The following is a 12,473-nucleotide window of genomic DNA, read 5'->3' as shown; positions in this document are numbered from 1 at the left end:
GGGATGGGGCCTGGTGGCTGGACTTGCCCTGTGTGAGCTGCCTGGACCCTGGGACAGTGTCTAACTGGCTCTCCACCCCCACAGCCCTGCCCCCCTCCCTACCCCCCACATGGACCAGAGCTGAGTGTCCTGTCCCAGGGATCAGTGCCCAGGGCCCCACCCTCCCTGGCTGGCACTGAACCGGGTGTCTCCCCCTTTGTGAGGCCTGGCACATCACCCCCTGCAGGGTAGCCCCTGGCCCTCATCCCCCTTTGGTTCTCCCCCACCCCAGGGATATTTCATAAGCCCTCTCAGCCCCCACCCCGACGGAGCAGGGAGGCAGGAGGAGGGGTGGGGGAACACCTCATAGTAAATCAGGGAGGGCGGGAAGGTTGGGGAAGCACCCACAGCAGAGCATGGAGGCAGAGAGGGGTGGGGAGCCTCCACAGAAGATCAGGGAGGGCAAGAGGAGTGGAGGGAACCCCCACGATAGAGCTGGGAAGCAGAAGAGGTGGGGGGAACCCCCTCAGCAGAGCAGGCTGGTGTGGCAGGGAGCTGACAAACAGTCTAATCTCCAGCCAAGCTCACCCTTGCTGCGGCCGTGGGGTAACACGGGGACCCACAGCTCTCAGTGTCCCCAGCGGAACATTCCAACCATGGGGGGGGTTGTTTCCAGTGGGGTCCTGCAGGGATCAGTTCTCGGCCCTACACTAGTTAACATTGTTATCAGAGACCTGGAAGGAAACATAAATCCAGCACTGCTAAGTTTGCAGGGGGCACAGAGTTGTGGGGATGGTAAATAATGACGAGGGCAGGTCAGTGGTGGAGAGCGATCTGGATCTCCTGGTAAACTGGGTGCAGCAAACAATACGGCTCAGTATGGCTAAATGTAAATGCAGACAGCTAGGAACACAGAACACAGGCCAGACTTACAGGATAGGGGCGTCTGTCCTGGGAAGCAGGGACGGTGTAAAAGATTTGGGGGTGGGGCTGGGTAACCAGCTGAACATGAGCTCCCAGATCAATGCTGCGGCCAAAAGGGCTAATGCAAACCTGGGATTTAAAACCAGTGGAGTCTCAAGTCAGAGCAGCGAGGTTATTTTACCTCTGTGTTTGGCAGTGGTGTGACTGCTGGCGGAATCCTGTGCCCAGTTCTGGTGTTCCCGGTTCAAGAAGGATGTTGATAATTGGAGAGGGGTCAGGGAAGAGCCACGAGAAGGATTAAAGGATTAGAAAACCTGCCTTACAGTGCTAGACTCAGGGAGCTCAATCTGTTCAGCTGAGCAAAGGAAAGGTTAAGGGGTGATTTGATTCCAGTCTCTAAATACCTACATGGGGACAGATATTGAGCAATGGGCTCCCCAGTCTAGCAGGCGAAGGTGTAACACAGTCCAGTCCTGGGAGCTGAAGCTAGACAAATTCAGGCTGGAAATGAGGCAGAAATTTTTGCCAGTGAGAGTAACTGGAACAACTTCCCCAGAGTTGTGGTGGATTCTCCATCACGGGCAATTTTAAAACCGACACTGGATGTTTTTCTAACAGCTCCACTCTAGGCACTATTGTGGGGTAGGTCTCTGGCCTGTGTTTTATAGGGGTCAGACCTGGTGATCCCATTGGTCCCTCCTGGCCTTGCAATCTATGCATAAAATTCACAGTAGGAGTCAGCTGGTGCTTGGAAATGAGATGAGGGAAGTTACCAGGTGTCACGAATTCACAGGGTCTGAGCTGTGCCCAGCCTTTAAACAGCCTCACTAGCCCCAGGCACAAGCAGCCAAACCACAGACATGTGAGATCTGAGTCACTTCGGGGCAAGTCTGACACCGCTTTCATTGGGCCACGGTCAGCACCTACATAGCAGGGTAATGGGCTCCCTTGAAATGCAGCAGAGAGACAGACCCGGGGAGCGTGGACAGCCCAGAACAGGGCCAATCCCTCAGCCACAGGCAGCACTCGCAATCTAGTCCTCGTGGACCTGACTGTCCCCGGCTCCATACGTCACCATTTACACCAGGGCCTGGTACATGTAAATCGCCGCCCTGGGAGGATGGTGTATTTCACAGTCTCTTTGCACAGGTGCAAATGACAACACCCAGTGCAGGGTGCTGAGGAGCCAAGCACAGGGCGCGTGATGGGCCGAGTGCTCCTCGGGCTTGAGGGCTGGGAATTGGGAAAGTTGTCGTTTTACCCTGCACTGATGGGGGCCAGGCCCCAGCTGGTGTGAGTCCAGTGACCCCCGTGGAGCTCTGGCCAGTTCTCACCCACTGGGGTTCTAGCCCCGGTGATTCCAGCGGAGCTCTGAGCAACGCCCACCGTCTGGGGCTCTGACCCCAAGGACTCCAATAGCCCCACACCAGCCTGTACCCACTGGGGATCCCCCCACTGACTTCAGGTGGACTCCAGCTGATTTACACTCCCTGGGTCTCTGCCCTCAACTTTCCATGGGACAAGATGGATGTGAGCAGTTGGGCCAGTCAGAGCCAGGGCACGATGGCTCCCCACAGCCACACTGACCTCAGCGCTGACCGATGGTGGGTGGGGAGAGGGAAGGAAACAGCTTTTATTTTATCTGTTATCTCAGCCCTGACAAACGCTTCCTCCTGCTCAAAGCCAGGCTGGTGGCTGGGTCCTGGCTTCTCTTAGCTCGGTTTGCCTGGGCGTTAAATGATTGTAGCTGCCATCAGCACAGATCTGCATGTTCAGTACTGACACCCGGTCCCCTCTCCGCACTGGTCTATAAATACCCCAGGCCCGGCCAGTGTCCCATGCAGGCTGCACTTGGACTGGCCTTGCACCAGAGCAGCTGCCCAGCGAGTCACTCAGCTGAGACCCTGGCTTCCTCCAGCTTCTTCCTCCTCCTGCGCTGGGGGGCTGGCGGCAGCTGATCGGTTACGGGGATGGGTGGCCAAGCTTGTCCTGTGTGTGTTCCCTGACCCTGGGGCCCTCTCTGCCTCACCCCTTCCTCCCACCCAGCAAAGCCCTGCACGTGGCACCCTAACGCCCTGCGGAGCTGTGCCCAGCGCTCTGCCCCTCCGGGAGCTGGGTCCAGCCTCCAGTCCTGTGTCCAGTCCCTGCTGGAGCATCGCTGTGCAGGGGAGTTCTCCCATTTTACTCCTTCTTCCAGTCGCGGTGCAATGGGGGTCCCAGCCCCCACCATGGGGTGCAGTATCTATAACCCTGCCCCTCCCCACCATCCCAACCACATGGTGTTGGCTTTCCAGACACACGATCTCCCTGGAGCTGGAGATATGAGTGTGATTCAAACACCTGTTAGTGGGGTGTAAGCAGAGTCAGGATAAGCTCTACCCTGACATCTGGTGGAAAGAATGTCAGAGAGTTTATTTGCATAGACACGCCTACCCTATCCCAGATTGCTGAGCGGTGGGACTGCTTGGTGACAAATGACTCACCCTCAGTTGGGTGGTACTTGCTAGACAAGGGTCATGGGTTCCAAAACCCAGTGAAGTAGAGAGGCTGGGGACAGGTATCTGTGCCTGGTGGTGTAGGCTCCTTGTGGAGCCAGAAGCACCAGTTGCACCCCCTCCTCTCTCCACTGTGGAATGTCAGAGTTGATTTTTTTATTCCCTCAAGAATCTAAATACAGGTTGCTGAGCTGAATGCACTTTGGGCTAATGGTGCACTAGCACTGGGGCTCCCCCACTAAGAGCTGAGATCACTAAGAGTTGAAATCACAAAAAAGCTGAAATGACTTAGCTGAGAGCACTGAGCATTGTGCTAGCTAGTGGGGGAGCCTGAAGATATGCTGTGGAACAGAGCAGCTGGCGGAGTGGAGCAGTTGCGGGGACGGCTGGAGCGGATCACGGGACAGCTGGTGGCAGCAGAGCGGCTGGCAGAGCGGAGTAGCTGTGGGACGGGTGGAGCGGCCCACAGAGTGAGCAGAGCCGAGCAGTTTTGCAGAGCAGCTCATGGAGCAGAGCAGCTGGTGGAGCGGAGCAGTTCCTGAGGACGGCTGGAGGAGCAGAGTGGAGCGGCTGGTGAAGCGGAGCAGTTCGTGGAGAAGGCGGAAGCAAAACCCACGGAGAGGCAGGGCAGTTGGCCCTGGACCACGTAAGGTGCCCCTTTCTACCCAGGCTGGGGGGAGGGACCTCTACAGATAGACTCTCGAACTCTGGGGTGGCATTGACCAGAGACTTTTGGGTTGTTGGACTTTGGGGTGATTGGACTTAAAACCCTAAGCGGAAAAAGGACAGTGCCAAACGTACTTGGAGGTGGGTTTTTGTTTATGGTTTGTGTTATAACCCTGTTTGTGGTGTTTCTCCAATGGGATGCCGCATTGATTCCTTCCTTTATTAAAAAAGATTTTGCTACACTCAGACTCCGTGCTTGCGAGAGGGGAAGTATTGCCTCCTAGAGGCGCCCAGGGGGGTGTGGTATGTGAGTGTCCCAGGTCACTGGGTGGGGGCTCGAGCCGGTTATGCATTGTGTTACTGAAACGGAACCCCTGGATACTGAACCCGGCCCTTGTTGCTGCCAACTAGAGGGGCAGAAGGGTTACATTTTTGGGGGCTCGTCCGGGATCCCTGGGTCAGTACCCCTCGCAAGCACTTGTTGAGTGTTCCACTGTATTGGGAAATAATTATGTTTATATTTTGAGGAAACTACTGTTTGTATAATGGCTAATATGTCGGGTTTGTTGGGCCCCAGTCCTGCAGCCTCTAGCTCAGGGGCGGCAGACTCAGCCTATGATTGGGCAAAAGCACTGGGGCATATATTGGAAAAGATTGTGTTGGCCTATGCTACGTCAAACTCTTGTCGTAAGTTAAGGTTATTTGATGGGGAAGAGGAGTTTGAACTTTGGTTGGAGCATACTACTGAAATGCTGCGGGAGTGGGCCGTACCCGATGTAGAAAAGCGACGATGTCTAATAGAGAGCCTTAGTGGCCCAGCATTAGATGTAATTCGCACCCTGAAGCTCACTGACCCTGAGGTCAGTGTGAAGGACTGCCTAGAGGCCCTTGATAATACCTTTGGGAGCGTAGAGGGCCCTGAGGACAGTTACTGTAAATTCATTAATTCCCGACAGCAAAGGGGTGAGAAAATTTCAGCCTACATACAGAGGCTGGAGAGACTACTTCAGAGAGCTGTTATGAGGGGAGCAGTGACTGCTGAGCAGATGGATCAGACCAGACTGGCTCAAGTTGTAAGAGGGACTCAGTATCGGAACCCAATCCTACTTCATCTCCGACTAAGAGAACGGCAGGAACATCCCCCAAGTTACTCCCAGCTGATAAAGGAGGTCAGGGAAGAAGAAGAAAGGCAGGCAGCCAGCGAGTGTTGGGAAGCCCAAACATTGGAACGAGCCAGTACGACACCACCGCCAATGGCCAGTGTACTGATGGTGAGCACCACAGAGGAACTTGCCCAACAAATGCAGGTCCTGACAGAACGGATAGCTGAGCTGCAAAGCATCATTGACCAAGCTAAGACTTCCCGGAATAAGGAGCCTCAGACTGTGATGATAGAGAAGTCAGTATCTAGAGTCACCGTCCCACCTCGCCGAATGGGGAAAGGACACTTCTTTTGCTACCGGTGTGGTCAGGATGGGCACAGTGCTGCTAACTGCCATAAGGAAGAGAACCCCTCCTTAGTGTATGAAAAGCTGAGGATCAGTTGGGAGAGATCCAGTAGCTGCCAGAAGGTCCGGGGACAGAGACCATCTAGGCCTAGAGGATTTGAAGATTCCCCCAGAAGAGACCAACCAGCTGGGATCCCTGCAGGACTGATAGGGCCTCGAGCAGAGGTCATGGTGAGGATTGAAGGGGCGGAGTGTAAAGCTGTGCTTGACACTGGATCTCAAGTGACTATTATATTTCAGTCATTCTACCAACAGATGCTTAGGCACCTGCCCATACAGCCACTGACTGGCATTGGTCTGTGTGGCCTCAGCATGGATGAATACCCTTATCAGGGCTATGTCATAGTACACCTGGAATTCCCAGAAGAGATTGCTGGGGTAAGACAGGAGGTGGACACTGCTGCTTTAATATGCCCTGACCCCAAAGGAGCCTCTGATGTGTCTGTGCTAATAGGGACCAACTCCAGCCTCTTTAGGATACTGGCCGATTACTGCAGACAGCAAGCAGGAGACCAATATCTGAATACCTTGGTGATACACACACACTGTGCCGAGGCTTACAGAAAAATTGAGGACACGAGAAAAGTGATGCCTGATTTGCCAGTCGGAGCACTGAGGTATGCGGGCCCGGTCCCTTTAGTGGTGCCTGCCATGTCAGAAAAGGAGGTGATTGTCAGGAGTACCTGCCTAAAAGGCAGTAAGGAAACATTAGCTGTGGTAGAGCAGCCAACCAAGGGAGGGCTCCCAGAAGGAGTGCTGGTTCTCAGCGGAGTCATAACCCTACCTGCTGAAGCCCAGGAGGAGGTGACGATACTGGTTGCTAATGAAACACGCCGTGATGTGTTTGTAAAACCAGGGCAGAAGATTGCAGACATTTTTGAGCCTGAAAGCGTTGTGAGACCCCAGTGTGAAGCTGAAGTTCCAATGATAGATCCTGCGAAGTTTGACTTCGGGGACTCACCGCTGTCTGAGGAGTGGAAGGATCGCCTGAGGAAGAAGCTTTGCGAGAGATCCAAGGTGTTCTCACTACATGAGTGGGACGTGGGATGTGCAAAGGGAGTGGAACACCATATCAGGCTACAAGATCCCCGACCCTTCAGGGAGAGGTCTAGGAGGATTGCCCTCTCTGAGATGGAAGACGTGCGCCATCATCTTCAAGAGCTGATCGCAAATGGTATCATCACAGAGTCACGAAGCCCCTATGCCTCACCCATTGTGGTCGTTCGTAAGAAGAGTGGAAAAATCCGGATGTGTATTGACTACCGCACCCTAAACAGGCGCACTACGGTTGATCAGTACACCATGCCTCGAGTACAAGATGCCTTGGACTGTTTGCTGGGTAGTCAGTGGTTCTCTGTGTTGGATCTTCGGAGTGGATACTACCAGATCCCTCTGGGTGAAGAAGATAAGGAGAAGACAGCCTTCATCTGCCCATTAGGGTTTTATCAGTTCGAACGCATGCCCCAAGGGATTTCTGGAGCACCTGCCACATTTCAACGTCTTATGGAAAAAGTCGTGGGAGACATGAATTTACTGCAGGTGTTAGTTTACTTGGATGACCTGATTGTGTTTGGAAGAACCCTGGAGGAACATGAAGAAAGACTTCTTAAAGTGCTCGACAGGTTGGAGGCATACGGTTTGAAGCTTTCAATTGATAAATGCCAGTTCTGCCAAACCTCAGTGAAGTATGTAGGTCACATCGTGTCCCAAGAGGGTGTGAGTACTGACCCCGATAAAATAGAAGCACTCACTACCTGGCCACGTCCCATTAACTACAGAGAACTCAAGACGTTTCTTGGATTTAGTGGTTACTACCGCAGATTTGTGAAGAACTATGCTACGATTGTAAAACCTCTGAATGATCTTACCAGGGGATACCAGTCCAACAAGAACAAATCTAAGACCCAGAATAAGCGGAGGCCTCCAAAGCCGCCTTTGCAGAGACACTATGGCCCCTTCGAACCATTTGGGCCGCGGTGGGATGAAAGATGTGAGAGAGCTTTTCGGGAAATCATTACTCGCTTAACTCATGCTCCCGTCCTAGTCTTTGCTGACCCAAGCAAACCGTTTATCCTGCATACTGATGCCAGTTTGGAGGGTCTGGGAGCAGTACTGTATCAGGAAGTGGAAGGCAAACGCAAACCGGTAGCCTTTGCCAGCCGAGGACTGTCTGACAGTGAAACTCGCTACCCCATCCACAAGCTGGAGTTCTTGGCCTTGAAATGGGCCATCACTGAGAAATTCCGAGACTACTTGTACGGTGCTCAGTTCCAGGTGTGGACAGACAACAACCCACTGACCTATGTGTTAACAAGTGCTAAATTGGATGCTACAGGCCAGAGATGGGTGGCCGCCTTGGCTAGCTATGAGTTCAGCATTCAATACCGATCAGGGAGGAGCAATGTAGATGCAGATGCCTTGTCCAGACGTCCGCAGGCACCTGATGTTGCTGTGATACCCACGGATGGCGTGAGAGCTATTTGCAGTGTGAGTCGCCGAGAGCCGGAGGCCCATGAGAGCCTTCATGGATGTGTTGCTGAAGCTTTGGGCCTACCCCCTGAAGGCGTGCCTTCTGCTTCAGTGAACTACATTGCTTTGGACCAATCTCCCTTGCCCATGCTCAATACGGCTGACTGGCAAGAGGCCCAACTACAAGATGCTGACATTCGTGATACACTACTTGCCAAAAGAGGGGGGCGAGGCCCAGCTGAGGTTGTCCCACCTACCCCAGAGGGCAAACTACTATTGAGAGAATGGACCAAACTAAAACTGATTCAGGGAGTGCTACACCGCACGACCACAGACCCTCTACAAAAGCAACGGAATCAACTAGTGCTGCCAAAAGATTACAGAGCCCTGGCCATGAGGGCCCTGCATGATGACTTTGGACATTTAGGGATGGAGAGGACCCTGGAACTTATCCGCAGTAGATTCTATTGGCCACGGATGGCTGAAGATGTTCGCCGGAAATGTGAGACCTGCGCGCGATGTGTGCAGAGGAAAACTCTGCCCACGAGGGCTGCATATCTGAAGAACATCACCAGCAACAAACCTCTGGAGCTGGTTTGCATTGATTTCTTGTCTTTAGAAGTGGACAAGAGGAATATTGGGAACATCCTAGTAGTGACCGACCATTACACGCGATATGCGCAGGCATATCCCACACGTGATCAGAAGGCCACTACCGTCGCTCGAGTACTGTGGGAAAAATATTTCTCAGTTTATGGATTCCCAGCCCGGATACACTCGGATCAGGGACGAGACTTTGAGAGTCACCTTCTGAAGGAGGTGCTGAGGATAGCAGGAATTAAAAAGTCAAGGACAACGCCTTATCACCCACAGGGTGACCCTCAGCCAGAGAGGTTCAACCGAACCCTGTTAGATATGTTAGGGACTTTGCGGCCAGAGCAGAAGGCAACCTGGAGCCAACATGTCGCATTTCTAGTGCACGCCTACAACGCCACAAAGAACGACGCTACGGGAGTCACCCCATATCTCTTAATGTTTGGGCGAGAACCAAGATTACCCATAGACTTGTGCTTTGGTGTATCCGAGGATGGAGATAGCTATGAAACTCACCAGCAATATCTATCCCGTCTACGAGAAAAGCTGCGGGATGCTTATCACTTAGCTACATCTGCAGCTCAGAAGAATGCAGGCCGCAACAAACATCGATATGATGCTAGGGTACGTCTGCAAGAGCTCCAGCCAGGGGACAGAGTCCTGCTGAGAAATTTGGGTATTGCTGGCAAACACAAGATAGCTGACAGATGGAAGGCAATACCTTACTTAGTGATGGAAAAGCTAGGAGACCTGCCGGTCTACAAGATAAAACCTGAAGAGGGTCCAGGGCAGACCAAAACCGTGCATAGAAACCTTTTGCTCCCTGTGGGAGAATTGGTAAGCAGCCCTTATGAGGTGGACCACAACAGGGCAACTGGGCAGAACAAAGGTGCTGTACCAAAGCCGCCTTCCAATGTGGACAGCCGGCCTCCTGCAGCTAACCTACCCCTACTCGGCACATCTGACAGTGAGTCTGAGGAGGAAGACACAACCATGGTGTATCCTGGGATGAAGACAAGATTTCAGTCTCGATCCGCTGAATCAGAAGAGAGCACATCCTCTTCCGCCCTAAACCCTATGGCAGAAGTATTTAGGCCCATTCCTGACATCCCTGAGCCACTGGTGGGACCCCCGTGTAATGCCTTACACAGGCTATTGGACAATGGTGACATACAGATGGAGGATGTCCAGAGCACCTGCGACCCTCCACTGTTAGAACTAGAAATGCAGGAGCCTATGCCAGTATCTGAGGGGAACTCACAGGAAACCTCCCCATCCGGCACTCAAGAGGATGTCCCCCCTACCATAGCAACAGAGATTCTTAATAGGCGAGACAGGGTAATAAGACCAGTGAAACGGTTAACTTACGATGCACCTGGGGTGATTAGTGAGGAGCCTATACATTTAGCACACAGGTTTGTGAAAGCTAAAGTGGGCTATCTAATGCCTTTTGGAGGGGACCAATAAGTTGGTATAGTAGGGAATGTGATTTGTCGGGACGACAAATTCTTGGCTGGGGGAAGGATGTAAGCAGAGTCAGGATAAGCTCTACCCTGACATCTGGTGGAAAGAATGTCAGAGAGTTTATTTGCATAGACACGCCTACCCTATCCCAGATTGCTGAGCGGTGGGACTGCTTGGTGACAAATGACTCACCCTCAGTTGGGTGGTACTTGCTAGACAAGGGTCATGGGTTCCAAAACCCAGTGAAGTAGAGAGGCTGGGGACAGGTATCTGTGCCTGGTGGTGCAGGCTCCTTGTGGAGCCAGAAGCACCAGTTGCACCCCCTCCTCTCTCCACTGTGGAATGTCAGAGTTGATTTTTTTATTCCCTCAAGAATCTAAATACAGGTTGCTGAGCTGAATGCACTTTGGGCTAATGGTGCACTAGCACTGGGGCTCCCCCACTAAGAGCTGAGATCACTAAGAGTTGAAATCACAAAAAAGCTGAAATGACTTAGCTGAGAGCACTGAGCATTGTGCTAGCTAGTGGGGGAGCCTGAAGATATGCTGTGGAACAGAGCAGCTGGCGGAGTGGAGCAGTTGCGGGGACGGCTGGAGCGGATCACGGGACAGCTGGTGGCAGCAGAGCGGCTGGCAGAGCGGAGTAGCTGTGGGACGGGTGGAGCGGCCCACAGAGTGAGCAGAGCCGAGCAGTTTTGCAGAGCAGCTCATGGAGCAGAGCAGCTGGTGGAGCGGAGCAGTTCCTGAGGACGGCTGGAGGAGCAGAGTGGAGCGGCTGGTGAAGCGGAGCAGTTCGTGGAGAAGGCGGAAGCAAAACCCACGGAGAGGCAGGGCAGTTGGCCCTGGACCACGTAAGGTGCCCCTTTCTACCCAGGCTGGGGGGAGGGACCTCTACAGATAGACTCTCGAACTCTGGGGTGGCATTGACCAGAGACTTTTGGGTTGTTGGACTTTGGGGTGATTGGACTTAAAACCCTAAGCGGAAAAAGGACAGTGCCAAACGTACTTGGAGGTGGGTTTTTGTTTATGGTTTGTGTTATAACCCTGTTTGTGGTGTTTCTCCAATGGGATGCCGCATTGATTCCTTCCTTTATTAAAAAAGATTTTGCTACACTCAGACTCCGTGCTTGCGAGAGGGGAAGTATTGCCTCCTAGAGGCGCCCAGGGGGGTGTGGTATGTGAGTGTCCCAGGTCACTGGGTGGGGGCTCGAGCCGGTTATGCATTGTGTTACTGAAACGGAACCCCTGGATACTGAACCCGGCCCTTGTTGCTGCCAACTAGAGGGGCAGAAGGGTTACAGGGGAAAGGCCTGGGGGTGGGGTCAGTGGGTGTTTCATGAACCAAGTGCTGGGTGATAACACGAGAGGCTCCAAGTCTCTACCACTAACCCAGCTCTCTAGTCAGAGAACGATTGCAGAGGTGCTGCACCTGCAGCTGGCATTCCAGCCACGTGCACACAGACTGCCTCCGTCCTGGTTGCACTGGGGCCTCTTCCAAACTCTTCTCTTCTGCTACCTGTGCCCTCCCTACACGTTCTATATAGGTGGCTATCAAATGGACCTGCCAGCCCCTGCACTGGGGGAGAGAGGGGCAGCGGGAAATGGCAAATGCACCTTCTGAGAACCACTTTGCTCTGCAAATGGGACCCTGTGGCCTGGGACCCAGATCCCATCTGAGTGACCACGGCCTCCCTGCTGACCCCCCTTCTCCCCACCTGCAGTCCTGGTCTGGGGAGTCCCTGGAGATGCTGCTTGCAGAGCCCAGCCACTGAGGAGCTGGGACCTGGCTCCCTGCTGGGTGTTCAGTTCTGTCCCTGGGGCCTGGCTCAGTGAGGGGTGGAAGAGGAAGGGCTCTTCAGACACAGGGAGATGGGCTCTGAGCTCGGTACCAGACAGCTGGGGGACAGGATCCCTCTGGGGTCCTTCCAGCCCAGCCAGACCCTTTAGCAAACAGCCCCAGCTCTGAAGCACAGAAATGCCCCATGAGGGATGAGGGGGGCAGGGCCGTCCTTAGCCATAGGCAGAACAGGCAGCCGCGTAGGGCACCGCTCTGCCTGGGGGCACCGCTCTGCCGGGAGCCCGGACAGATGGGAAGTAGTGGAGCATGTAAGAGCAGGGCTGCTGGGTCCTAGAGAGAGCAGAAAGCTGCACAGTCTGAGGAATGGGATTGGCTGCTGGGGTCTCTGGGAAGGGGAGGGGGAAAGAAATCACCTGTGAGTGTGACTCTTTCCCCCCAGCTGAGGTTAGGTGAGGCAGGATCTGTGGCTCTGGAATCAGTATCCTTTGTTGTCCCCCATAACATCCATTCTTCTCCTCCCCTGCCCCATGGAGCACCCACTCCTTTCTCGCTCCTCCCCAGGAGCACCCCCCTCTCT

The 12,473-nt window shown here is 53.7% G+C and overlaps 1 protein-coding gene across 2 annotated transcripts in view; it reads left to right on the top strand.

The window, feature by feature from the left end:
• Positions 1–12,473, top strand: part of LOC127051306 (C-type lectin Cal-like) — a 124,760-nt gene that overhangs the window by 76,547 nt on the left and 35,740 nt on the right. The gene's annotated exons all lie outside the window — the stretch shown is intronic.

This window comes from Gopherus flavomarginatus, chromosome 1, assembly GCF_025201925.1.
Source record: "Gopherus flavomarginatus isolate rGopFla2 chromosome 1, rGopFla2.mat.asm, whole genome shotgun sequence".
In the NCBI taxonomy this organism is placed as follows: domain Eukaryota; kingdom Metazoa; phylum Chordata; order Testudines; family Testudinidae; genus Gopherus; species Gopherus flavomarginatus.
The sequence above is the reverse complement of the archived record's forward strand: the minus strand, read 5'-3'. Positions and strand labels throughout refer to the sequence as shown.